This window comes from Nipponia nippon, unplaced genomic scaffold, assembly GCF_047370975.1.
Source record: "Nipponia nippon isolate SJK-2023a ecotype South Korea unplaced genomic scaffold, ASM4737097v1 scaffold_27, whole genome shotgun sequence".
In the NCBI taxonomy this organism is placed as follows: domain Eukaryota; kingdom Metazoa; phylum Chordata; class Aves; order Pelecaniformes; family Threskiornithidae; genus Nipponia; species Nipponia nippon.
In genome coordinates this window covers 6,800,161-6,816,745 of record NW_028262344.1, presented here as the reverse complement: position 1 = coordinate 6,816,745, position 16,585 = coordinate 6,800,161, and the positions used below count along the sequence as shown (strand labels likewise).

At 52.5% G+C, this 16,585-nt stretch overlaps 1 protein-coding gene across 5 annotated transcripts in view; it reads right to left on the bottom strand.

Annotated features, from left to right (window-relative positions):
- Positions 1-16,106, bottom strand: part of LOC104013998 (atos homolog B) — a 48,737-nt gene extending 32,631 nt beyond the window's left edge. For 4 of the 5 annotated variants that reach the window (XM_087763036.1, XM_087763035.1, XM_087763029.1 and 1 more), the window contains exons 1-2: positions 15,954-16,096; positions 8,208-8,304 (exon numbers count right to left, since the gene is read on the bottom strand). The gene's annotated coding sequence lies outside the window, so the exon portion shown is untranslated. Of the gene's footprint in view, positions 1-8,207; positions 8,305-15,953 lie in introns of all 5 variants that reach the window. The other variant, XM_087763030.1, reaches the window with a different exon arrangement.
- Between the last annotated feature and the right edge of the window lie 479 nt (positions 16,107-16,585).

The window sequence follows — 16,585 nt, the reverse complement described above, 5'->3', positions numbered from 1 at the left end:
GACCCAGGCTCCGCAACAGTATGGTCATGGGTGGCAAGGCATGTGGGAGAATATGGGCAGGTATCTAGAGAACTTCTCACCTCCAATGGTCTGGGACTTCACTCCTGAACAACTGCAGGATCCTGATGAAGTGATAGAATGTTGGAAAAAAAAAAAATGCCGTGGCTATTCCAAAGAGGCACAACTTACTGCACTGTGCTGGGCCCTGGCCAGCATCTACCAAACATTGCTTGATATTATGCAGCACCCTCAAGGAGAAGAGAGGGTCTCTGGATCTGAAAACAAACCAACAGAAACTATGGCTAAACCAGACACTATATCAGTTGCCCCTATAACTAAAAAGAAACAATGGAAGCAGAAGTCAACTCATTTAGTAAGGGATGAGGAAGCTTCTCCTAAGAGGAAGCAGGAGAAAGAATCAGAAGAGGCAGCCTGTTCTGCAGCAGAGCAGTCACAAGAACAGGAGGAGGAAGGGACTGAAATCATAAATGAGACAGAAACCACCCGATCCCTATCCCTAAGTGAGCTGCGAGATATGCAAAAAGATTTTAGCCGTCAACCAGGTGAGCTAATTCTCAGCTGGTTACTCCGATGCTGGGATACTGGGGCCAATAGTCAGGAATTAGAGGGTAAGGAAGCCCGGCAGCTGGGATCCCTTGCTAAGGATAAGGCCATTGACAAAGGGATTGAAGAAAAGGGCAGGAGTCCTCAGTCTTTGGTGGTGACTCCTGTCAAGTGTGAAGGACAGGTATCCCTTCAAGGAAGAACTTGCAAATTCCCAAAGCAAATGGACCACCACTGAAGGAGGTATCCATTATCTGAGGGAAATAGCCGTGGTAGAGGTGATCTATAACAACCTGGATGATGACCAGGTATCCAAAGACCCAGATGAAATCCAGTGCACACGGTCCATGTGGTGAAAGTTTATACGAAATGCACCAACATCATATGCCAACACCCTGGTGATAATGAGCTGGACAGACATGGAGGCACCAACTATAGATGGACTGGCCAGACAACTCCGAGAATATGAAGATAATCTCGCTTCCTCCATGTGGGCCTGCATCTCGGCTGTGAAGGAACTGACCCCAAAATTGTCCGAGCAATCCAAGAAGGATAGGTCTTCCTCATGCACTCCAACCAAGGTCTCAGCTATTAAGAGTCAGCCTTTTTCTGTTCAAGGGAGAAGGTACCGGTGGCGCACACCATGTGCAACCCTGTGGTTCTTCCTGCGTGACCGAGGGAGGACATGCGAAGTGGGATGGTGAACCTACCTGGAGACTAGAAACTCGGGTACAGGAACTGCAAGGAAAAACAACAGCCAAAAAGCATCCATCCAGAAAAATTACTGCTCCAGTGTCTGCTGGGCAAAGTAGAAGGGCTGATCATACTTTTGACCCTGATGAAGGGACTTCTGTTTTGCAGTTACAAAAATGAAGTAATGAAGACTCCGTCCAGGAACAGAGGGACCCTGCCTTTGGCCAGGTGGAGGAAAGGGACAACCGGGTGTACTGGACTGTGTGGATTCAATGGCCTGGCACATCAGCCCCACAGGAGTATAAGGCTCTAGTGGACACCAGCGCACAGAGTACCCTCATGCCATCAAGCTATGAAGGGGCAGAACCCATCTGTATTTCTGGAGTGACAGGGGGATCCCAACAGCTGACTGTATTGGAGGCTGAGGTGAGCCTAACTGGGAAAGAGTGGCAAAAGCATCCTATTGTGACTGGTCCAGAGGCTCCGTGTATCCTTGGCATAGACCACCTCAGGAGAGGGTATTTCAAAGACCCAAAAGGGTACTGGTGGGCTTTTGGTATAGCTGCCTTGAGTACGGAGAAGATTAAACAAACAGCTGTCTACCCTGCCCGGTCTCTCAGAGGACCCGTCTATTGTGGGGTTGCTGAGGGTCAAAGAACAACAGGTGCCAATCGCTACCACAACAGTGCACCGGCGGCAATATCGCACCAACAGAGACTCCCTGATTCCCGTCCATAAGCTGATTTGTCGACTGCAGAGCCAAGGAGTGATCAGCAAGACTCGCTCACCTTTTAACAGTCCCATATGGCCAGTGTGAAAGTCTAATGGAGAGTGGAGACTAACAGTAGACTATCGCAGCCTGAACAAAGTCACACCGCTTCTGAGCGCTGCCGTGCCGGACATGCTAGAACTTCAATATGAACTGGAGTCAAAGGCAGCCAAGTGGTGTGCCACAACTGATATCGCTAATGCGTTTTTCTCAATCCCTTTGGCAGCAGAGTGCAGGCCACAGTTTGCTTTCACTTGGAGGGGCATCCAGTACACCTGGAATCGACTGCCCCAGGGGTGGAAACACAGCCCCACCATTTGCCATGGACTGATCCAGACTGCACTGGAACAGGGTGGGGCTCCAGAACACCTGCAATATATTGATGACGTCATCGTGTGGGGCAATACAGTGGAGGAAGTGTTTGAGAAGGGGAAAATAATTCAGATTCTTCTGAAAGCTGGTTTTGCCATAAAACAAAGGTCAAAGGACCTGCACAGGAGGTCCAGTTCTTAGGAATAAAATGGCCAGATGGACATCGTCAGATCCCAACGGATGTGATCAACAAAATAACAGCTGTGTCCCCACCAACCAGCAAAAAGGAAACACAAGCTTTCTTGGGCGTTGTGGGTTTTTGGAGAATGCACATTCCAAATTACAGTCTGATCGTAAGCCCTCTCTATCAAGTGACCCAGAAGAAGAACAATTTCAAATGGGGCCCTGAGCAGCAGCAAGCCTTTGAACAAATTAAACGGGAGACAGTTCGTGCAGTAGCCCTTGGGCCACTCCGAGCAGGACAAGATGTAAAGAATGTGCTCTACACCGCAGCCGGGGAGAATGGCCCTACCTGGAGCCTCTGGCAGAAAGCACCGGGGGAGACTCGAGGTCGACCCCTAGGGTTTTGGAGTCAGGGATACAGAGGATCCGAGGCTGGCTATACTCCAACTGAAAAAGAGCTATTGGCAGCATATGAAGGGGTTCGAGCCGCTTCGGAAGTGGTTGGTACTGAAGCACAGCTCCTCCTGGCACCCCGACTGCCAGTGCTGGCCTGGATGTTCAAAGGGAGGGTCCCCTCTACACATCATGCAACTGATGCTACGTGGAGTAAGTGGGTCGCGCTCATCGCACAACGGGCTCGAATAGGAAACCCCAGTCACCCAGGAATCTTGGAAGCGATCATGGACTGGCCAGAAGGCAAAGATCTTGGATTATCGCCAGAGGAGGAGGTGACGCATGCTGAGGAGGCCCCACTGTATAATAAACTGCCAGAAAATGAGAAGCAATATGCCCTGTTCACTGATGGGTCCTGTCGTCTTGTGGGGAAGCATCGGAGGTGGAACGCTGCTGTATGGAGCCCTGTACGACAAGTTGCAGAAACTGCTGAAGAAGAAGGTGAATCAAGTCAGTTTGCAGAGGTGAAAGCCATCCAGCTGGCTTTGGATATTGCTGAAGGAGAAAAGTGGCCAGTGCTCTATCTCTGTACTGACTCATGGATGGTGGCAAGTGCCCTGTGGGGGTGGTTGCAGCAATGGAAGCAGAGCAACTGGCAGCGCAGAGGCAAACCCATCTGGGCTGCCGCATTATGGCAAGATATTGCTGCCCGGATAGAGAACCTGGTTGTAAAAGTACGTCACGTAGATGCTCACGTACCCAAGAGTCGGGCCACTGAAGAACATCAAACCAACCAGCAGGTGGACCAGGCTGCTAAGATTGAAGTGGCTCAGGTAGAGCTGGACTGGCACCATAAGGGTGAATTATTTCTAGCTTGGTGGGCCCATGACACCTCAGGCCATCAAGGAAGAGATGCAACATATAGATGGGCTCGTGATCGAGGGGTGGACCTGACCATGGACACTATTGCACAGGCTATCCATGAATGCGAAACATGTGCCGCAATCAAGCGAGCCAAGCGGTTCAAGCCTCTCTGGTATGGAGGACGATGGCTGAAATATAAATATGGGGAGGCCTGGCAGATTGATTATATCACACTCCCACAAACCCGCTAAGGCAAGCGCCATGTGCTTACAATGGTGGAAGCAACCACCGGATGGCTGGAAACATATCCCGTGCCCCATGCCACCACCTGGAATGCTATCCTGGGTCTTGAAAAGCAAGTTCTATGGTGACATGGCACCCCAGAAAGAATTGAGTCAATGGGACTCATTTCCGAAGCAACCTCATAGACACCTGGGCCAAAGAGCATGGCATTGAGGGGGTATATCACATCCCCTATCATGCACCAGCCTCGGGGAAAATCGAACGATACAATGGACTGTTAAAGACTACACTGAGGGCAATGGGCGGTGGGACATTCAAACACTGGGATACACATTTAGCAAAGGCCACCTGGTTAGTCAACACTAGGGGATCTGCCAATCGAGCTGGCCCTGCCCAGTCAAGACTTTTATGTACTGTAGAAAGGGGATAAAGTCCCTGTAGTGCACATAAAAAATATGCTGGGGAAGACAGTCTGGGTTCTTCCTGCCTCAGGCAAAGGCAAACCCATCCGTGGGATTGCTTTTGCTCAAGGACCTGGGTGCGCTTGGTGGGTGATGCGGAAGGATGGGGGAGTCCAATGTGTACCTCAAGGGGATTTGATTTTGGGTGAAAATAGCCAATGAACTGAACTGTATAATGTTAGTTGCTATATAATACTGTATGTCATCACTAATATGGTCTCTATATGCCATATTGACAGTATTACAGTAAAAATCACCCAGATTAATGAAGAATGAATTTTGATGGAACCGAGCAAAGTGCAGCGATGATAGAACTGGGAAGCACAGCAGTGGTGGAACCAGAACTGGCTTCAGCATGCAACAATCCAACACCACACACCATCTCTCCTGCCCTGAAGGACTGTTATGACAGATGGAGAGCCAAGTCTTGGACTAAATGAACTCAATGGACATTTTAGAGGGATGGCCCATAGACTAAGGGAATGATATCTGTGTGTATATATCAAAATACAGGAAAGGTGGTGGTTATTAATTGGGATGTATTGGAAAGTGCAGGACCTGGGCATGATGTAGATGGTATAGAATAAGGGGTGGACCTGTCCTGGTTTCAGCTGGGATAGAGTTAATTTTCTTCCTAGTAGCTGGCATAGTGCTGCGTTTTGGGTTTAGGATGAGAATAATGTTGATAACACACTGATGCTTTAGTTGTTGCTAAGCAGTGCTTACACCAGTCAAGGACTTTTCAGCTTCCCATGCTCTGCCTGGTGCACGAGAAGCTGGGAGGGGGCACAGCCAGGACAGCTGACCCAGGCTGGCCAAAGGGCTATGCCATACCGTATGACATCATGCTCAGTATATAAGCTGGGGGAAATCTGGCTGGGGGGGCCACTGCTCAGGGACAGGCTGGGCATCCATCTGTTGGTGGTGAGCAATTGTTTTTCATTTGCATCACTTGTCTTTCTTGTGTTTTATTTCTCTCTCTTTTTGTTATTTTCCTTTTCATTAAAATGTATTATTATATTTTACTTCGATTATTAAACTGTTCTTATCTCAACCCACAAGTGTTCTCACTTCTATTCTTCCGATTCTCTCCCCCATCCCACCAGGCGGGGGAGTAAGCAAGAGGCTGTGTGGTGCTTAGTTGCCGATTGGGGTTAAACCACAACAGAAGGCCAGAGCTGGGCTCTCATCTTGCTCGGCTTTGGAGTATTTCCACAGCCAGAGGCATCGCAGAAGACTGCTTTCTGCACCATATGCATGCATCCGAGACAACAGGAACCGACTGCTGCAAACAGGAGGGATGCTGCATTTTTGGCAGGGAAAGGCTGGAAAGCTGCAGCCCACTTCCCACCACGCAATGCATGGGCACCCACAAAGCAAGGTCCAAAGGGTGCTTGGCGATAGGGCTAAAAAAAGGGGTCACGCTGGTTTTAGCTGAGATAGAGTTAATTTTCTTCACAGTAGCTTATATGGGGCTATTTTTTGGATTTGTTCTGAAAACAGTGATGATAACACACCAATGTTTTAGCTATTGCTGAGCAGTGCTTACACAGAGTCAAGGCCTTTTCTGCTTCTCAGACCACCCCACCAGCGAGTAGCTGGGGGTGCACAAGAAGCTGGGAGGGGACACAGCTGGGACAGCTGACCCCAACTGACCAAAGGGATATTCCATGCCATGTGACATCATGCTCAGCAATAAAACTGGGGGGAGGTTGGCAGGGGGGCCGCTGCTCAGGGACTGGCTGGGCATCAGTCAGCTGGTGGTGAGCAATTGTTTTCATTTGCATCACTTGTCTTTCTTGGGTTTTATTTCTCTCTCTGTTATTTTCCTTTTCATTACAATTTTTTTTATTTATTATATTTCAATTAGTAAACTGTTCTTATCTCAACCCACAAGTGTTCTCACTTTTACCCTCTGATTCTCTTCCCCCCATCCTGCTGGGGGGGAGTGAGCAAGCAACTGTGTGCTTAGTTGCTGGCTGGGGTTAAACCATGACACACATACATCCGATATGGAAAGGATTTGGCTTAGACACTTTAGGTAAGTGAGGAATTCAAAGTTCCTTCTAATCCCTGGGACACTATGCCCCTGCAAAACCTTTGCACACGAGGATACAGGACTCTCACATAGCTCTTAGCAGGGAGCTGCAGGATCGCACCCGCATAAGAGCTCAGAGGGACACCAGCAATGTTCAGAGGCCTAAAATTAGCCCCAGCAGATGTTCCTCTGCTCCATTCTTGGGAGCAGCAAGAACTGAACAAGGATCAAGCTGTCCCAACACTCCCATAAACAGGATCTTTGAATGCCCAACCTATTGCAACAGAGGAGGTAGGGCAAAAAGGGGATTCCTCATGTAACTCCAGTGCCAATACTCACAAGGAACCCAGGGCCCCATCTCTGAAGGGGGAGCAGCATTTCCTTGGGGTTTCCAGTGGAAAGAAGACCTACTCCTAGATCAGCTGGTAAGACCAAGGGGCAATGGCAGCCCACACATGCTAAGAGCAGGCTGAAGGACGTTAGGCTGACCACTTTCTGTTGAAGATATAACCCCCGCTTTGCCAGGTCTTTGAGTTTGCCAGCAGAGCATTACATCCCATTCCTGACAGAGGCGAGTCTATCCAAAGGTCTGCAAGCTGTACTGGCTTTCAGATTACTGCCAGCTGCACTAAACTGAACTAACATGGTTAATTCAGCCTGAATATAAGCTCACAGATATCACCTGGGTTAGGTGATATCCAAATCAGAGAAGAGAGGTTCATGCTATGACCAGGTAATGGGAAAATCTGCTGCATTACACATATACAGGAGATTTGCTGTCCCTGGAGTTATCAAGCTATTTGTTCAGCAAGGGGGGGGAGTGGATCCAACATGGTGAGCCTTGTGTTAAAATGCCTCTTGTCAAAAGGCAGGGGAGCCCTGAGAGGATGCTGTGAGCTTGGTGGATTGGGATCTGCAAGCAGCTCCAGCAGAACAGAGGACAAACCTTTTTCTGGTCTTAGCCACATAATATGTCTCTTTTCCATCACTAAGGGAGATGCAAAATCCCAGCACGGAGCAGGTATTACTGATTGCCACAACTCAGCCAGGTAAAGGGGCTGCTCTGCTGCTGCCCCAGCATGTGGTTGGGAGTTTGCAATGCACAGCAAACCGCTAACATGAGCGAAGGACTTCTTCCTTCTTTCCTTTTAACTTTCCAGGTAAATCTACCCCTGCCTCACTCCTTGAGCTACGAAATCCTGGGAAAATGCAGGCAGAGCTCAACTGGTTCTGATAGAAAGCAGGATCATGTCTGCCACAAGCTCTGGGTGAAGTCTCAGCTCTGTTTGTTCAGGTGAAGGACAGTGAGCAGCAGAGACTAGCAACTGGGAAATGCTCCTGTTCAATACTGCCGCTGCACAGAAGGACGAGTGCAGCAAGTAGCACAGGTGGCAAGTTTCCAAGGGCTTAAAACACACTGCTCTTGAGCTCTTGACGACTGCGTGCAGGTTTCAATGGTCTTAACAGCACCAGTTGTACACATCCGGGCTGCCTTCACCACACTGCCAGCAAGATGGGAGGCAGGAACATCCAGCAAGCCTGGGCTGTGGGAGCATCTCGCCTGGGTGATGCCTACTCCACAGAGCTGTCCCTATGGGCCAAGGGGAGGAGAGGATGGGGTTCCCCAGCTGCTTCACACAGCCCTGGTGAAAGACGAGAAAGCAGTAATGATTGAATGAGTGCTAACCTTGGTGTAGGGCTGAAGCAGATGGGAAAGGCAGCCCTCGGCTGTCAGCACCTGCAGGGTGGTCTTGGGGTTGCTTGTTCCGGCTGTGTTGGGTCACCTGGAAAGACAAGCACACAGATACATGTTCGGCTCAGCTGGGAAATACCCTGCCCACACAAGAAGACCTTCCAAATGCTGGGCAAGCAGTAATTGCTAATCCAAGCCAAGCAAGTTTGTGGCATATGGACAGAACCAAGGGACCCTGAGCACCCCAGCACCTTGAAGATCCCGCCATGTCTTTTACCAGTGCTGAGGCTGCTCCTCTGACTACAGCCCACTCTCCCTCCCTCCTAGGGTTCCAGTTATCACCCTGGTTTCCTGCATGACTCCAGGTGGGTGCATGGTTGGTTCCCCAGAGAGGGCTGCTATGGTTGCTGCCACTGTCCCCCTTCCCCAGATTTCAGTGGGAAGTAAAGTCCTTTCTGCACCCTCAGCTTTGATCTTCTCCACCCATCGCAGCTATACATTGCTCCACCACGCAGGCTTTGCCAGTACTTGAGTGGGTACACTGGCATATGGTTTAGCTGCAAGAACAGGCTCTGGCTGTGGTCTCCACAGGCCACCCACTAAACCACCTCAGGGGAACACAGAGCCAAGTAAAGAAGGGCCAAACTCCGCTGCTGGGGAGACACTGCTCCCAACAACGCAAACAGACCAAGCCAAATCCAATGCTGTAGCATTTCCTAGGCTCCACCAAAGGGGGAAAACAACAACTGCTTAATAGAAATCTCCAAGAGGTCTGCCAAAACTGTCACAAAGACATTGTTTAAGATTCCTCCCCAGGCTCCCAGTGCTGTAATTGCAGACTACTGGAGATCAAACTGTGTGGGGGCTAGGTCCTCATGCATAGCAGGTCCTGAAAAACAGGACAATATTAGCCTCCCCAAAACCAGGTCTGACATTCCCCCAGCTGCAGGCACGATCAGCAAAAGCAGCAGCATGCGGAGTGCTGCAGGTGGCTGATCAGCCACACCGCTGGTCCCCCAGAAGCACAGCCTTTACATCATGATGCAGGGAGGCATCTCCATGCGAGCTTACTGGTGCACTGGTCCTTAAAACAATCATGAATGCACCCAGAATGTTTCTGCTTAATGTCACCTGCACCTACACAGCTAGCAGGTCAACCTGCGCTGGTATCCCAGGAGAGGTCCCACCTGGAAGATCTACCAGCTGCACCTGCTAGTCACCAGGGCTACGTTTTTGGAGAGCTTACAAGCAGAACAAGCTCCAGTAAGTGTAGCATGTATATATGTAAATATATATATATTTAAAACCCTCCACCAATTCCCTGCTCTACCACACTACCTTTCAGAGAAGGCTCTCAAAAGGCTCTAAGCCTGAGCAGTGATAAAAATTGCTTCAGACATGGCTCAAGTACTGCCACCCACATACTGCTGCAGCACAGGAAGTGACAGCAATCATAGAATCGTTAAGGTTGGAAAAGACCCTTAAGATCATCAAGTCCAACCGTTAACCTAACACTGCCAAGTCCATCTATACCATGTCCTTGAGCACCACATCTATCCGTTCTTTAAATACCTCCAGGGATGGAGACTCAACCACTTCCCTGGGCAGCCTGTTCCAATGCTTGACCACCCTTTCAGTAAAGAAGTTTTTCCTAATATCTAACCTAAACCTCCCCTGGCGCAGCTTGAGGCCGTTTCCTCTTGTCCTATCACTTGTTACTTGGGAGAAGAGACCAACCCCCACCTTGCTACAACCTCCTTTCAGGTAGTTGTAGAGAGCAATAAGGTCTCCCCTCAGCCTCCTCTTCTCCAGGCTAAACAACCCCAGCTCCCTCAGCCACTCCTCCTAAGACTTGTGCTCCAGACCCTTCACCAGCTTCATTGCCCTTCTCTGGACACGCTCCAGCACCTCCATGTCCTTCTTGTAGTGAGGGGCCCAAAACTGAACACAGTACTCGAGGTGTGGCCTCACCAATGCCGAGTACAGGGGCACTATCACCTCCCTGGCCCTGCTGGCCACACTATTCCTGATACAGGCCAGGATGCCATTGGCCCTCTTGGCCACCTGAGCACACTGCTGGCTCATGTTCAGGTGGCTGTCAACCAACACCCCCAGGTCCTTTTCTGCTAGACAGCTCCCCAGCCACTCCTCCCCCAGCCTGTAGCATTGCCTGGGGTTGTTGTGACCCAAGTGCAGGACCCGGCACTGAGCCTTGTTGAATCTCATGCAGTTGGCCTCGGCCTGTCAATCCAGCCTGTCCAGGTCCCTCTGCAGGGCCTTCCTATCCTCCAGCAGATCGACACTTCCACCCAACTTGGTGTCATCTGCAAACTTACTGAGGGTGCACTTGATCCCCTCATCCAGATCATCAGTGAAGATATTGAACAGGACTGGCCCCAACACTGAGCCCTGGGGAACGCCACTCGTGACTGGCTGCCAACTGGATTTGACTCCATTCACCACCACTCTCTGGGCTCGGCCGTCCAGCCAGTTTTTAACCCAGCGTAGAGTGCACCCATCCAAGCCGTGAGCAGCCAGCTTCTCCAGGAGAATGCTGTGGGAGACAGTGTCAAAGGCCTTACTAAAGTCCAAGTAGACAACATCCACAGCCTTCCCCTCATCCACTAAGCGGGTCACCTCCTTGTCATAGAAGGAGACCAGGTTAGTGAAACAGGATCTCCCTTTCATAAACCCATGCTGGCTGGGCCTGATCCCTCGGTTGTCTCACACTTGCTGCATAATGGCACTCAAGATGATTTGTTCCATGACCTTCCCTGGCACCGAGGTCAGGCTGACAGGCCTGTAGTTCCCTGGATCCTCCTTCCAACCCTTCTTGTAGAGGGGCGTCACATTTGCTAGCGATGCATCCGACAGGGACGGGTTGAAAACACTCCCCAGGAAGAATGCAATTACCCCAGATGGACTGAGGCCAGGAGATCTGGATTATCACCTCAGCTCTTGCATAAAGGGCTTTGCATCTTTGTTCACTTCCAACAAGAAGAATCACAGGGCTGACATCAGCCCTGGCCTGGGACATGGATTTGTTACTAAAAAGCACTTCCAGCTGAATCACTAACTGCACATTTTGCAGCACACAGGACTCCTTTGGAGGCTTCCCATCCAAGTATTGTTCTACCATCATGCTGCTTAGCTAGGGGGGTTGTCCAGGCCACAACACAGGAGAGTATGAATGGAAACCACTGGCCAGTCCTGAAAAACCTCTCTGAAATGCAGTGCATGTGAGCTCAGCTGCTCTTCATTCAGGATTCACAACCAGCTGAGGACACTGACAGAAACAGGGAGAAAACATGTTAATTGGCAGCTGGGCACTCACGAGGCCAAGCAAGTGAGACTATGAAAGAGAAGAGCAAAGGCAAAGGGAGGATGAAGATTTGCAAGGAAAATTCCCAGTCAAAGAAAATAATTTTTAAAGCAAACCTCAAACTTTGCAAGACCAAGATCTCTGGAGGTTACAGTCACCTGGCTCACTTGCTCAAAAGCAAAAAGGAAAAACAAAGGAAGAGATCTGGGCAGAAAACAGACTCCAGGGAGCAGAGCTGCCAGGCATTGCAGACAGAAGGAAGGACCAGAAACATGCAATGGCATTACCAGGATGCAGGGACCCACACAACCCACTGGAGGAAGGGGATCCCTGGGAGTGATGTGTGGTGGAGAGGCATCAGGAAAAACCCTCCCACAGAAGACTCCCACTGCCAAGTAACCCGCAATGATACCCTCCACAAGTCATCTGTTAACAAACAAATGGCTCCCTTTGGGATTTCTCCCATGTTGCCCTTCACACCTGTCCTGCTTCAAACCTGACTCATTAATTCCTCCAGCCATGGAAGCCTCTGATAATTTGATTACAGCTCCATTGACAGCATGCTGAGGATACCACTTTTCTAACGAATACAGCTTCACTTTTTCCTTTCACATCTGTGGTCGCATACCTACCAATGATTCATTTTCTTGTTCTGCATCCAGGAAGTGTCCTAGCCCCCAGGCACTGTGCATTTCCACACAGCACATGATGGTGCCTACCAAATCTAAAAGGGGACAAGCGTGAGCAGGCCCAGAGCAGTAAGGGCAGGTAAAGGACTGGGGAAGAGTCGAGAGTCATTGACTTTCAAGAGTTGGATCAATAACTATCATAGAATCATTTAGGTTGGAAAAGACCCTTAAGATCAGCAAGTCCAACCATTAACCTAACATTAACCTAACACTGCTAAGTCCACCACTAAACCATGTCCCTAAGCACCACATCTACATGGCTTTTAAATACCTCTTGGAACACCACTTGTGACCAGCCACCAACTGGATTTAACTCTATTCACCACAACTCTTTGGGCCCAGCCAGCCAGTTTTTTACCCAGCAAAGAGTACGTCTGTTCAAGCCACGAGCAGCCAGTTTCTCCAGGAGAATGCTATGGGAAACGGTGTCAAAGGCCTTACTAAAGTCCAGGTAGACAACATCCACAGCCTTTCCCTCATCCGTGTGCTGTGCGATGGCACTTAGGATGATCTGCTCCGTAACCTTTCCCGGCACAGAGGTCAGGCTGACAGGCCTGTAGTTTCCCGGATCCTCCTTCCGGCCCTTCTTGTAGATGGGCATCACATTTGCTAACCTCAGTCGACTGGGACCTCCCCGGTTAGCCAGGACTACTGATAGATGACAGAAAGTGGCTTGGTGAGCACCTCTGCCATCTCCCTCAGTACCCTTGGGTGGATCCCATCCGGCCCCATAGACTTGTGTGTGTCTACGTGGTGTAGCAGGTCACTAACCATTTCCCCTTGGATTATGGGGGCTTCATTCTGCTCCCTGTCCCTGTCTTCCAGTTCAGGGGGCTGGGTACCATGAGAACAACTGGTCTGACTATTAAAGACTGAGGCCAAGAAGGCATTAAGTACCTCAGCCTTCTCCTCATCCTTTGTCACTATGTTCCTCCCCACATCCAATAAAGGATGGAGATTCTCCTTAGCTGTCCTTTTGTTGCTATCCCCTTGAACCACCCTCAGACTCAGAAACAGTGGGGAAGGTCTGGGTGTCTCTGCCCTCTGCTACTCAGCGTGGCCATGCAGAAAGTGACAAGGCAAGCAGCTGGTAGCAGACAGCAAGGAGGAAGACCAGCAGTGCAGATGTGCTTCCCTGCCCTCAGAGGTCCACTGAACTCATAGAGGGAACTTCCTTTCCTCCTCTTGCTCTGCATGCTCAGAAGACTTGAAACTGCTGAGGGAACAGGGGCTGGGAAAGCTCAGCATCACAGCAGAGGGAGGGTGTACGGACTAGGGGCTTCATCTGCCTTAGAGGAAGCCACCAGGAGTGAAACAGCAACCCTACCAGTAAAATTAAAATACGTTATTCTCTAAAGTCCATTTCTGCAAAGAGGGCAGACGTGAAGAACAGAGCATTGAGAGCTGCTCTGCCCAGCTTGCTGCAAAGGCAGGGGAGTGGGTGAGCCCTTCAGCAAGCCGCACCTCGAACAGCAGGGTCCCCAAAGTCAGTGCAGGGTGAGCCCCCCAGCTTTCCTTCTGGTGGTGGGTAAGAAGCCTCTCACGTAGGGAACAGAAACAAGGAGAGTGGCAGTGCTGAAATGGCCCCAGCCCTGCCCCACTTGCAGGCCAGACCTCAGTCCACATGCCCAGCTTCCCGAGGACAGCCAGCTTTACGGCTGGGGCAACAAGAGGGCTCTGTGGTCCCTGCACATCCTGGCCACCCTGGGGTCCATGGAAAGGGACACATTCAGGGCCCACAAGAGTCAGCAGGAACCTGGCAAAACGTCACGGGAGCAGCCGCCGCAGATGAAGCGAAGGCAGGTGCGGCCTCCTCTGCAAGAGACATCGCAGTGGCAACGTCCCACTCTGATCCAAACCCTGTACCTACCTCTCTGCCCATCCAGCTCCCACTGCTGCCCTGCCCTCAGCTCAGGCAGAGCTGCCAGAGGGCTGCAGATCCCAGCCTGCCAAGATGCACAAACCAGCAGCTGGGCTGCGCGGAGGGAGCTGCATGCTGGGACGTGTAGTCCCTACCAGGGCCCCACAGCTCGCTCACACCGACCTGCACAATATGAATTGCTGCTATGAAATAAGGCGGCAGCAAGGCTTTACAGGATTCTCCAGGTCCTCAACCCCTTTCTAAAGCAGAGCCCAGCCAAAAGCAGCTCTAGTACTATCACATTGGGAATTTTCTCCTGTTTCACCTGCCAGACCTTGTTCACCTTCTGCATATGTTACCAAGTTCGCCAAGACTCTCCTTTGCATCAGGTTTCAATCCTGCTACACTCTTCACAAGGTCCCAACTTCCCCTCTTTGCTAAGGCTAACGGAAAGAATCCAAGCAGATGAGGACAGGGCCATAACCAGATCTTTGCTTGCACGATGCTTTTCAAAAAGGCACTGAGTGGAAGTGACTTTTAAAATACCCTAAGATGCAGCGTGGCATTCCTCTACCATACACTTTCCACAGCAACACCAAACTCCACACTCCTTAAAAAATAAAAAAGTCTGGAAACCCTGGAGATAAGTCTATGCCCCTTGTACACATCATCAGATAGGTCATGTTCACAGGTGGGTTGCAAGCAAGCCCACAGCCCCAGCTCCCATCATGCAGCCATCCCCTCTGTCTTCCCTAACGCACAGCAGCTCCGCTCGTGCTTTCTAAATGTAACATCTGGGACTGCCAAGAGTACGCTGCGCACCACCCATGTGATTTCTGTAGAAATCGGGAGCCTCAGCCACAGCAAAATGCTTGAAAACCCCACCAGGTCTGTAGCTGCTCATTTTGGGTGAGTAAATGTCCTCCCAAACCGTCCTTCTGCCCGTAGTGGCTGTCACCAGAGGGCAGCAGGCCTCTCGTCGCGGATGCTGGGGATTTATATCCGCTCTAGCACTGTTTTCGCAGCCCCATGCTGAAGGCTGTGATTTACCCACGGGGCAGGTGCCGGCCAAGCAGGCGCTGGATGAGCCGCATCTCCCGCTCCCCGCCTCGGCGGGCTGCGCGGCAGGGTCACGGCGCGGCAGCTCTGGCCCTCCGGCACGGCCCCACCGGCACGGGTCCCTCAGGCATGGGCCGTCCAGCAGGGACAAGAACAACCAGTGAGTCCCAGCCGGGGCTGGGTTTGAGCTGATGCCCTGGAGGAGGAAGAGGCCCCATCCTGTCCGCAGAGCTGTGGACAGGCTGTCCCTGCCCACATCATGGAGGAGAGGACGTAGCCTCGGTGGGCGAGACTGGGGACAGCACAGCCTCCCTGAGCTGCTGGGGGCCGTGGCAGGGGGATGGGAGCCAGGATGGGGGGCACCCCTCAAGCACAGCCTGCACCACCCCAGCCACAGCGCAACCCTCCTGGGCAGGGGCCCTGTTCACAGCCCCGCCGTGTCCCCCCCCAAACTCCCCTCAGACCTGCCTCTGCCAGACCTTCCTGCCACAGCCCTCCCGGGCACCGAAACCCCCCAGAAGAGGGGGAAAGGGAGGCACAGCCCCCCCTGACACAGTCTCCCCCCCAAGCCCTTCTCTGGTCACACCGCCGCCTGCCGCATGCTGCCTCCCCCGGCACCTCCTGCCACAGCTTCCCACGGTCCTAGGCCCCCATGCCAGTCCCAGCACGCCCGGCCACAGCCACCCCGGTTCTGCCCGGTCACGGCCCCCCTCAGCCCACAGCCCCCCATCCCGGTCACGGCCCCCCTCGCCCGCAGCCCCCCCCGGTCAGGGCCCCCGGGCTGTGGGCCCCCCTCGCCGCAGCTGCACCTGAGCCTTCTGGAGCCAGAGGGGGAGGGGCGATGGGGACGGGGTGCATTAACCCCTCCCGCGCCAAGCAGGCGGCGCGGCCCGGCCTCCCCGCCGGACCCACCAGCAACACTGCTGCGACCCCGACTACTACGCGGCTCCGGCCCTTCCGTTCCTTCCGTGTGCTGGCGAGGACACGCCCCCCTCGCCCGCTTCCCCCGCGCTGATTGGTGCGCTGGGCGGGACACGGCGAGGGGCGAGGCGAGCGGTGAGGCCGCGCGGCCAATGGATGTGCGGGGAGGTGGTGACGCGCGGCGCCTAGATCCCGCCCCCGGCCCGCCCCCTCCACGTGCGGGTGTGTGATGACAGCGGGGAAGGGGCGGTCTCAGGCGAAGCGTCTCCTCATTGGCCGGCGGCGGCAGGGGCGGGGCCTGACTTAGCGCTGGGGGGGCTGCCGTCGCCGTGACCCTTCGCCTCTGCCCCGCGGCCAGGCTGACCTTTAACCTCTGACCCGACACCGGCCCGCCCGGACAGCGCTGGGCCCGGACACGGCCCCACGGGCGTGGCGTGTCCCAGCCCCACAGCCATGGCCCCCTCGGATCCACCGGCACATCGTGTCCCACCCCACAGACACTACCCCTCCCGGCCCCACG